This window comes from Castor canadensis, chromosome 5 (genome assembly GCF_047511655.1).
Source record: "Castor canadensis chromosome 5, mCasCan1.hap1v2, whole genome shotgun sequence".
NCBI lineage: Eukaryota > Metazoa > Chordata > Mammalia > Rodentia > Castoridae > Castor > Castor canadensis.
This window is the reverse complement of record NC_133390.1, coordinates 88,063,308-88,073,961: the sequence shown is the minus strand read 5'-3', so window position 1 is coordinate 88,073,961 and position 10,654 is coordinate 88,063,308. Positions and strand designations below refer to the sequence as shown.

Genomic DNA, 10,654 nt, shown 5'->3' with positions numbered 1-10,654 from the left:
CCCTTCCTTACCACCCACTCCGCCCCCTCCCTCTCCCTCCAACCCCTTCAATACCCAGCAGAAACTATTTTGCCCTTATCTCTAATTTTGTTGAAGAGAGAATATAAGCAACAATAGGAAGGAACAAGGGTTTTTGCTAGTTGAGATAAGGATAGCTATACAGGGAGTTGACTCACATTAATTTCCTGTGCATGTGTGTTACCTTCTAGGTTAATTCTTCTTTTTTTTTTTTTCCAAAGAAACTAACCTTTATTTTAAAGGAGACTACTTTTCCCCAAATGTATATTCTAACAACTCTATACAACAGCCTGCTTAACCAATGTTCCAAACCAAAATTTCTAACAGCAAATTATACAATTGCTCTAGGTAATAAATAAGGGTCGTCCTTCACTGATTTAAGGGAATAAACTTCAGTAAATTTAACACAAAAATCACACTTTACGTTTCGAAGGTTTAACAGATGTATTTCAAACACAACATGTTCGGTAGGAGTCTACAAGCTTTTTCATCTCTAAAAGGTGACTTAATTTTTCGGATTTAAAATTACATTCTTTAAAAGAAATGTCCAAGTGTTTTCTTCTGAAGATTCAAACTTTCTACACTCAACTACTTGTTCCATGCTGCTCAGACAAACCTGACATGACTGAACTACTTCATGTGTTACTATCTTCCTTAAGAGAAAGTTAAAAAATGAGTTTGTCATAAATTCAGGTCTCTAGTACAATGTCTACTACAGTATCTGACAAAAAAGCTTTAAAAAAGGTCTTTTTTTTCCTTTTTAGCTAGGAGCTAATTCTCTGTAAAGGCAAAGAAAAATCACTTAGAAAGCATAACACTGGGTTTTTTACTCAATATGTTTAACTACTCCAAATGACAACAATTTCATCTTTAAGAGTATAACAAATGGGATGGAAAACAGCAACACAACGGACGAAGTGTAGATGCTAAATAAACCAAGGAATTTTGCACTAGGAAGGATTTAAAAGCTTGGGGAAATCCAGAATTAAAAAAGAGAGAGAAATGGAAAATAAAGAGAAATAACATCCTGAACTGCAACCATTCCATTGTCAATAGCGTCTTGGGCTTTAGGAACGAGATCTTGATCGTGATCTGTATCGACTATAATAAGGAGAAGGTGATCTTCTTCGGTAACCATAATCTTCGTATCTGTCATAGCCTTGATCGTATCCTCTATCATAGTAAGAATCTCGACGTCTGCCACCACCACCACCTCCACCACCACTATGAGTAGGTCTGCCCATGTAGATGCCTGGTGTAGGTGTATGGGCTCTCTTGGTGATAAAATAATCCACACGAATTCTTCTACCATCTAGCTCCGTTCCATTTGCCCTTTCCATAGCCTCTTTGGACTCATCTATTCTCTCAAAATACACAAAAGCAAATCCACGGGATCACCCAGTACGCTGATCATAAACTACATTGACACCACTCAATGGTCCATATCCAGAAAATACTTCACGAAGATCTCTCTCTGTTGTGTACAAACTTAGGCCAAATACCCCCAGACGACTGTTGGGATCTGGATGTGCCCTGCTCCCTGTATGTCTCCTCCGGTTAGACATTGGAGAGTGACTTCAGCTCCTTCGCCGCGGGTATTGTGGTGTATAGGACCTACTTCGAGATGGTCTCCTGTGAGAGTGAGATCTGGATCGAGTGTAACGTCTATGAGAATGCCTCCTTGACCTTGACCTTGACCTGGATTTTGATCTTGATGGAGAATGGGATTTAGAATGTTTGGTAACCCTTGATGGACTATGAGATCCTGACCTGCTCTCCAATTTTACGTGAGCAGGAGTTCCCGTTGGAGATTTTGACTGAGAGCAAGACTCTCTGCGCTCAAAGTTGTTCTCCTCTATATCACTCATGTCGGCCAGGCGCTCCCCCAGAACTAAATAAGAGACAAGTCTCGGCTGGAGGGCCTACAGCCTAAATCAACTCACTGTCTGGACCATGGGGAGGAAGAAAGAGTCGGCAACAACGGCTGCTCTACTCCACTCCCACTAGGTCGCAGGCCTAGGTTAATTCTTCTTGATCTCACCTTTTCTCTAGTTCCTGGTCCCCTTCTCCTATTGGCCTCAGTTGCTTTTTGTATTTTTTCATTTTTCTTTTATTATTCATATGTGCATACAAGGCTTGGTTCATTTCTCCCCCCTGCCCCACCCCCTCCCTTACCACCCACTCCGCCCCCTCCCTCTCCCCCCCCACCTCAATACCCAGCAGAAACAATTTTGCCCTTATTTCTAATTTTGTTGTTGAGAGAGTATAAGCAACAATAGGAAGGAACAAGGGTTTTTGCTGGTTGAGATAAGGATAGCTATACAGGGCATTGACTCACATTGATTTCCTGTGCATGGGTGTTACCTACTAGGTTAATTCTTTTTGATCTAACCTTTTCTCTAGTACCTGTTCCCCTTTTCCTATTGGCCTCAGTTGCTTTTAAGGTATCTGCTTTAGTTTCTCTGCGTTAAGGGCAACAAATGCTAGCTAATTTTTTAGGTGTCTTACCTATCCTCACCCCTCCCTTGTGTGCTCTCGCTTTTATCATGTGCTCAAAGTCCAATCCCCTTGTGTTTGCCCTTGCTCTAATGTCCAAATATAGGGAGAACATAAGATTTTTGGTCTTTTGGGCCAGGCTAACCTCACTCAGAATGATGTTCTCCAATTCCATCCATTTACCAGCGAATGATAACATTTCATTCTTCTTCATGGCTGCATAAAATTCCATTGTGTATAGATACCACATTGTCTTAATCCATTCGTCAGTGCTGGAGCATCTTGGCTGTTTCCATAACTTGGCTATTGTGAATAGTGCCACAATAAACATGGGTGTGCAGGTGCCTCTGGAGTAACCTGTGTCACAGTCTTTTGGGTATATCCCCAAGAGTGGTATTGCTGGATCAAATGGTAGATCAATGTCTAGCTTTTTAAGTAGCCTCCAAAATTTTTTCCAGAGTGGTTGTACTAGTTTACATTCCCACCAACAGTGTAAGAGGGTTCCTTTTTCCCCGCATCCTCGCCAACTCCTGTTGTTGGTGGTGTTGCTGATGATGGCTATTCTAACAGGGGTGAGGTGGAATCTTAGTGTGGTTTTAATTTGCATTTCCTTTATTGCTAGAGATGGTGAGCATTTTTTCATGTGTTTTTTGGCCATTTGAATTTCTTCTTTTGAGAAAGTTCTGTTTAGTTCACTTGCCCATTTCATTATTGGTTCATTAGTTTTGGGAGAATTGAGTTTTTTAAGTTCCCTATATATTCTGGTTATCAGTCCTTTGTCTGAAGTGTAGCTGGCAAATATTTTCTCCCACTGAGTGGGTGTCCTCTTCAGTTTATAGACCATTTCTTTTGATGAACAGAAGCTTTTTAGTTTTATGAGGTCCCATTTATCTATGCTATCTCTTAGTTGCTGTGCTGCTGGGATTTCGTTGAGAAAGTTCTTACCTATACCTACTAACTCCAGAGTATTTCCTACTCTTTCCCGTATCAACTTTAGAGTTTGTCATCTGATATTAAGATCCTTGATCCATTTTGAGTTAATCTTGGTATAGGGTGATATACATGGATCTAGTTTCAGTTTTTTGCAGACTGCTAACCAGTTTTCCCAGCAGTTTTTGTTGAAGAGGCTGCTATTTCTCCATTGTATATTTTTAGCTCCTTTGTCAAAGATAAGTTGCTCATAGTTGTGTGGCTTCATATCTGGATCCTCTATTCTGTTCCACTGGTCTTCATGTCTGTTTTTGTGCCAGTACCATGCTGTTTTTATTGCTACTGCTTTGTAATATAGTTTGAAGTCAGGTATTGTGATACCTCCAGCATTGTTCTTTTGACTGTGTATTGCCTTGGCTATTTGTGGCCTCTTGTGTTTCCATATAAATTTCACAGTAGATTTTTCAATCTCTTTAAAGAATGTCATTGGAATTTTGATGAGAATTGCATTAAACATGTAGATTACTTTTGGGAGTATAGACATTTTTACTATGTTGATTCTACCAATCCGTGAGCATGGGAGATCTCTCCACTTTCTATAGTCTTCCTCAATCTGTTTCTTCAGAAGTTTATAGTTTTCCTTGTAGAGGTCATTCACATCTTTTGTTAGGTTTACACCTAGGTATTTGATTTTTTTTTGAGGCTATTATAAATGGAATTGTTTTCATACATTCTTTTTCAGTTTGCTCATTGTTAGTGTATAGAAATGCTAATGATTTTTCTATGTTGATTTTATATCCTGCTACCTTGATGTAGCTATTGATGATGTCTAGAAGCTTCTGAGTAGAGTTTTTTGGGTCTTTAAGGTATAGGATCATGTCATCTGCAAATAGGGATAGTTTGACAGTTTCTTTATCTATTTGTAGTCCTTTTATTCCTTCTTCTTGCCTAATTGCTCTGGCTAGGAATTCCAGTACTATGTTGAATAGGAGTGGAGATAGTGGGCATCCTTGTCTGGTTTTTCTCAGTTAAGTATAATGCTGGCTGTAGGTTTGCCATATATAGCTTTTATAATGTTGAGGTACTTTCTTTCTATTCGTAGTTTTCTTAGAGCTTTTATCATGAAATGATGTTGGATCTTATCAAAGGCTTTTTCTGCATCTATTGAGATGATCAAGTGGTTTCTGTCTTTGCTTCTGTTAATGTGGTTTATTATGTTTATTGATTTTCATATGTTGAACCACCCCTGCATTCCTGGAATGAAGCCTACTTGGTCGTGATGAATAATCTTTTTGATGTGTTGTTGAATTCGGTTTGCCCTTAATTTTTGAGGATTTTTGCATCAGTGTTCATTAAGGAGATTGGCCTATAGTTCTCCTTTGTGGAGGTGTCTTTGCCTGGTTTTGGGATAAGTGTAATACTGGCTTCATAAAATGTGTTTGGCAGTTTTCCTTCCCTTTCTGTTTCATGGAACAGTTTAAGGAGGGTTGGTATCAGTTCTTCTTTAAAGGTCTGATAGAATTCAGCAGAGAATCCATCAGGTCCTGGACTTTTCTTTTTGGGGAGACTCTTGATTGCTGCTTCAATTTCATTTTGTGTTATAGAACTATTCAGGTGATTAATTTCCTCTTGGTTCAGTTTTGGATGCTCATATGTATCTAGAAATCTGTCCATTTCTTTAAGATTTTCAAATTTATTTGAATATAGGTTCTTGAAGTAGTCTCTGATGATTTCCTGGACTTCCATGGTATTTGTTGTTATCTCCCCTTTTGCATTCCTAATTCTACTAATTTGGGTTTTTTCTCTCCTCATTTTAGTCAGGTTTGCCAGGGGTCTGTCGATCTTGTTTATTTTTTCAAAGAACCAATTTTTTGTTTCACTAATTCTTTGTGTGGTTTTTTTGGTTTCTATTTCATTGATTTCAGCTCTTATTTTTATTATTTCTCTCCTTCTATTTGTTTTGAGATTTGCTTGTTCTTGTTTTTCTAGGAGTTTGAGATGTATCATTAGGTCATTGATTTGGGATCTTTAAGTCTTTTTAATATATGCACTCATGGTTATAAACTTTCCTCTCAGCCTTTGCTGTGTCCCATAGGTTCCGATATGTTGTGTTTTCATTTTCATTGACTTCCAGGAACTTTTTAATTTCCTCTTTATTTCATCAATGATCCATTCTTCATTAAGTAATGAGGTATTCACTTTCCAGCTGTTTGCATGTTTTTTGTCTTTACTTTTGTTGTGGAGTTCTATTTTTACTAAATTGTGGTCAGATAGTATGCATGGTATAATTTCTATTTTCTTATATTTGCTGAGGCTTGCTTTGTGCCCTAGGATATAATCTATTTTGGAGAAGGTTCCATGGGCTGCTGAGAAGAATGTATATTGTGTAGAAGTTGGATGAAATGTTCTGTAAGACATCAAGTAGGTCCATTTGATCTATTGTATATTTCAGATTTTGGATTTCTTTATTGATTTTTGTTTGGATGACCTATCTATTGATGATAATGGGGTGTTAAAGTCTGCCACAACCACTGGAGTTAATATATGCTTTTAGGTCTATCAGGGTATGTTTGATGAAATTGGGTGCATTAACATTGGGTGCATACAGGTTGATGATTATTATTTCCTTTTGGTCTATTTCCCCTTTTATTAATATGGAATGTCCTTCCTTATCTTGTTTGATCAATGTAGGTTTGAAGTCTACTTTGTCAGAGATAAGTATTGCTACTCCTGCCTGTTTTTGGGGGCCATTGGCTTGGTAAATCTTCCAGCCTTTCATCCTAAGCCTATGCTTATTTCTGTTGGTGAGATGGGTCTCCTGTAAGCAACAAATTGTTGGATCTTCCTTTTTAATCCATTTCATCAAATGGTGCCTTTTGATGGGTGAATTAAGTCCATTAACATTAAGTGTTAGTACTGATAGTTATGTGGTGATTTTTGTCATTTAGTTGTCTTAGTTGTGTGTACCTAAGTTGAGGTTACTCTCTACTATCTTGCTTTCTCTTTTCCTGTGGTTTGATGCTGCCTGTCCTTTCATGGTTATGTTGGGTTTCACTTTCTGTGTGCAGAATCCCTTGAAGAGTCTTTTGTCGTGGTGGCTTTGTGGTCACATATTGTTTTAGTTTCTGCTTATCATGGAAGACTTTTATTTCTCCATCTATTTTGAATGATAGTTTTGCTGGGTAGAGTATCCTGGGGTTGAAGTTATTTTCATTCAGTGCCCAGAAGATCTCACCCCAAGCTCTTCTTGCTTTTAATGTTTCTGTTGAGAAGTCTGTTGTGATTTTGATGGGTTTACTTTTGTATGTTATTTGTCTTTTCTCTCTTACAGCCTTCAATATTCTTTCCCTAGTTTCTGAACTTGTTGTTTTAATGATGATATGTTGTGGGGTAGTTCTATTTTGGTCTGGTCTGTTTGGTGTTCTGGAGGCCTCTTGCATCTGTATGGGAATATCTTTCTCTAGATTTGGGAAATTTTCTGTTATTATTTTGTTGAATATATTACAAATTCCCTTTGCTTGCACTTCTCCTTCTTCAATGCCCATAATTCTCAAGTTTGGTCTTTGGATGGAGTCGGTGAGTTCTTGCATTTTCTTTTCACAGGTCTTAAGTTGTTTAATTAAAAGTTCTTTGGTTTTTCCTTTAATTACCATTTTATCTTCAAGTTCTGAGATTCTGTCTTCTGTTTGTTCTATTCTGCTGGATTGGCCTTCCGTTTTGTTTTGCAGTTCTGTTTTGTTCTTTTTTCTGAGGTTTTCCATATCCTGGGTGGTTTCCTCTTTAATGTTGTCTATGTTTGTCCTGAGTTCATTTATCTCTTTATTAATTGTGTTCCCTGTTTCACTTTGGTGTTTATACAGTGTTTCTATAGTTCCCTTTATTTCTTCTTTTGTTTTTTCAAATTCTCTAGTTTTGTTGTCTTGGAATTTCTTGAGTGTTTACTGTACATTTTGGTTGACCATATCCAGTATCATCTCTATAAAATTCTCATTGAGCACCTGTACTATGTCTTCTTCTAAATTATTCTTGTGAGCTTCATTGGGTTCTTTGGCATAGTTTATCTTCAGTTTGTTGGAGTCTGGATCTGAGTACCTGTTTTCTTCATTTCCCTGTAGTTCCTGTAATAATTTTTTGCTGTGGGGAAACTGGTTCCCTGTTTTTTCTGTCTTCCTGCCATTGCCCTTGGTGTTGTTATTGTCCCTGTACTGTGTGCAATTAAGTATTTTCTTGCTTGTAATAATAACAATGGTAATATTTAGAATGGAAGGGTGAGAGGAGATGGGAAGCAAAGAAGTTAAAGGAAAAGGGAAAAACAAATAATCAAGTAGAAAAAAACAAAACAAAGAAACAAACAAAAAAGTTTCAAAGATATAAACAGGGAGAGACAGTGTACTAATCAACCATAAGCTGAAAAGGCATTAGAGAGACATAGAGAGGACTGAAAATAAAAAATAAAAAGAATAAAGATAAGAATAAAAATAAAAAATAAGTAAATGAAAGAAAAAATATATATAAAATAAAATTAAAAAATAAAAAATAAATAAAATTAAAAATTAAAAGAAAAATCCAAGTTCAAATGCAATGAAGTTTCAGTCTTAACAATTTTAGTGTTCGTCCCTCAGCCTCCAATCCTGGAGATGGTGCCTCAGATGTTGTTCTGTACTTGTCTCATCAAGGGGGAAACAGAACAAAACTGCACAAAACAAAACAAACAAATAAACAGAACTCACAAAGTGACCCAAGTTCAAATGCAATACAGTTTCAGTAAGTTTTTCAGCATGCAGGTGTAGTTCAGTTGTTTTCTCATCAAAGGTAGGGAGAGAGAAAAAAAAGAGTCTGGAGACAGTTCTGAGAATGGTATCTGCGGCTGTGGCTTGCCTGTCTGCTGCTGTCAGCCTGCTGTTGCTGGAGGCATTATTTATGCTATCTCAGGGGTGAGCTTAACACTCACCTGGCCCTGCAGGCTGTGTTTACTCAGAGTTCTCCTGTGTTCAATGCCACTGCTACAAGCTTTCCCCTTTCCAAGCACACTGGGGGAGGTGACACTGCACCTGCTTTCTCAGGCCTATGTGTTTATTTACAGTTCATGTGGGAAGTGGGTCTTCCCCCCTCTCCTGTGGAGTTTTCCTCCCACTGCTGCTTTTACAGGCTTTCCCGCTCTTGATTGCTGGGCATGTGCTGCTGCTCCTGCTGGCCAGTGTGTTTGTTTACAGCTCACATGGGAGGTGGGCCTTTCCCCCTCTCCTGTGGAGTTTTCCTCCCTCTGCCACTCTCACAAGCTTTCCTGCTCCTGGTTGCTGGGCGCACGCCTCCGCTCCTGCCCTCTCTGGCCAGGCCCAGCTTGCTTATTTACAGTTCTGTGAGGGATTCCCCTCCCCCCGCTTCAGTGCTGAGGGCACCCCACCCTCTTTGCTATGTGTCTTTATTATTCTTATTGCTTATTACTTAGTTTCTCTTATTTCCCTGGGTGGAGGTCAGTCTGTCCAGGGAGCTATGCTGATCTGGCCCAGGATTGTCTGTGGAAGTACCGTATACTGCTTAGCTCACCTTGTCCACGTCTTCCCAAGCCTTCTGGGCGCGGGCGTCTGGCGACCCAGGGGCCCTCCTGGTTTCTCCGTTCAATGTGAAGTGAGATGCTCTGCGCAGGCTGGAGGCGTGGAGGGGTCAAAGTTTTGCCTCTTCTCGGTGGCCTTGCCTGCAAGGTGTGTCTCCAGTGTCTCTCCAAGATTTCACTTTTAGAGGCACAGCTTTCTGCTTCCTCCTTCTAGCCGCCATCTTGGAATCCCCTTGTGCTATTATTAATAAGTCACATTAGTACAGTAGTTGATAGCCTATAAATTGCTTTCAAATCCCTGAATTTCATATTATAATTCATATGGGAGATAAAACACCAGAGATTTTAGTTGACAACAAGTGGAAAGTGAACCAACAAGTGTTTAGTTGCCAAGAAACCTAATGTAATTTTAGACTACATTAGCAGAAAAAAAATCTGGATAGAGAAGGTGAGAGTTTCATTGCAATCTGTACTAGCTAGGAATCATCATTGATATTGTGTACAGCTCTGGGCTTCATCAAGTTTTAAGAGAGATATTGATTGACACAACTGGAAGTTTTCCAAAGGAGAGCAAGAGAGAAGGAGATCTGAGCTGAGAAGCTGAGCCACGTGAGAACAGCTGAAAGAGCTGAAGATATTTGGTCTTTAACAAAAACTTAATTCAAAAAATAGTAACAGGCTTTAAATATTAATAGAGCTATCATACAGAAGCAAGAATTAGAACTTTCCACATGTGAGCTGAAAGCTACATATTTTTGTTCAGTATTTCTTTATGTTCTAACAAAAATACTGTTTTCAAATGGCATAATGATTTACTGTCACTGGAAGTGGTAATTCGAAGTCTATGTGATCATCTGTTAGGGTTAACATTTCCACCATCTATTTACTATGTGACATCTGATCAGTTATATTGTCTCTCTTAGCCTCAGTCTTCTACTCTTTAAAGTGGGTTTTTAAGATTGTTCTAAGGATTATAGGGAATGATACAAGTAAGCCATTTGCACTGTGTCTGCTCAGAGTATGTGCTCAATGAAGAGCAGCACTGTTATCAGAGTTGCTCAAGAAGGGCCTCTCTAAACCATGCAAAAATAATAAGGGAAGATAATAATATCAGATTTTTACTTCTTAAAAAACTCTACAAAGCCAAAGATGCTTAGTGAAAACGAGCCATAGATTAGTGTGAAAACCTATGTCTTCAGTCATGTTGCACAATGATTGATTTTAATTTAATGTGTCTCTTGTCTTTATTTTACTTGAATCTGTAGCTAAATAAACTTTCATTTCTTAAAAATAATCAGAAAACATTTATTTAATACTTCTCTGACTTGATGGACTGCTACAAAGAATTATATGGGAGGTAGAGTTGCACAAAAAGCAGGCTGTAGTAGAAGAGGGTGGTTATTGAGCCAAGGAAAGGTCAACTTGCAGTTTGTGATATACATTCTGAACAAGAAATGACTTAGGTCTGGGTGTGGTGGTCCATACTTGCAATCCCAGCACTTGGGAGGCTAAAGCAGGAGGATCAAGAGTTTGAGACAGTTTAGGCTTCATAGTGAAAGAAAAGAAAAAAGAAAGGAAGAAAGGGAGGGGGAGAGAGAGAAAAGGAAGAAGGGAGAAAGGGGGGGAGGAAGATAGAAAAAGAAGAAAGAGAAAGAG

The 10,654-nt window shown here is 38.5% G+C and overlaps 1 pseudogene; it reads right to left on the bottom strand.

Annotated features, from left to right (window-relative positions):
* Positions 1-788: 788 nt before the first annotated feature.
* Positions 789-1,968, bottom strand: LOC109699109 (transformer-2 protein homolog alpha pseudogene; annotated as a pseudogene).
* Between the last annotated feature and the right edge of the window lie 8,686 nt (positions 1,969-10,654).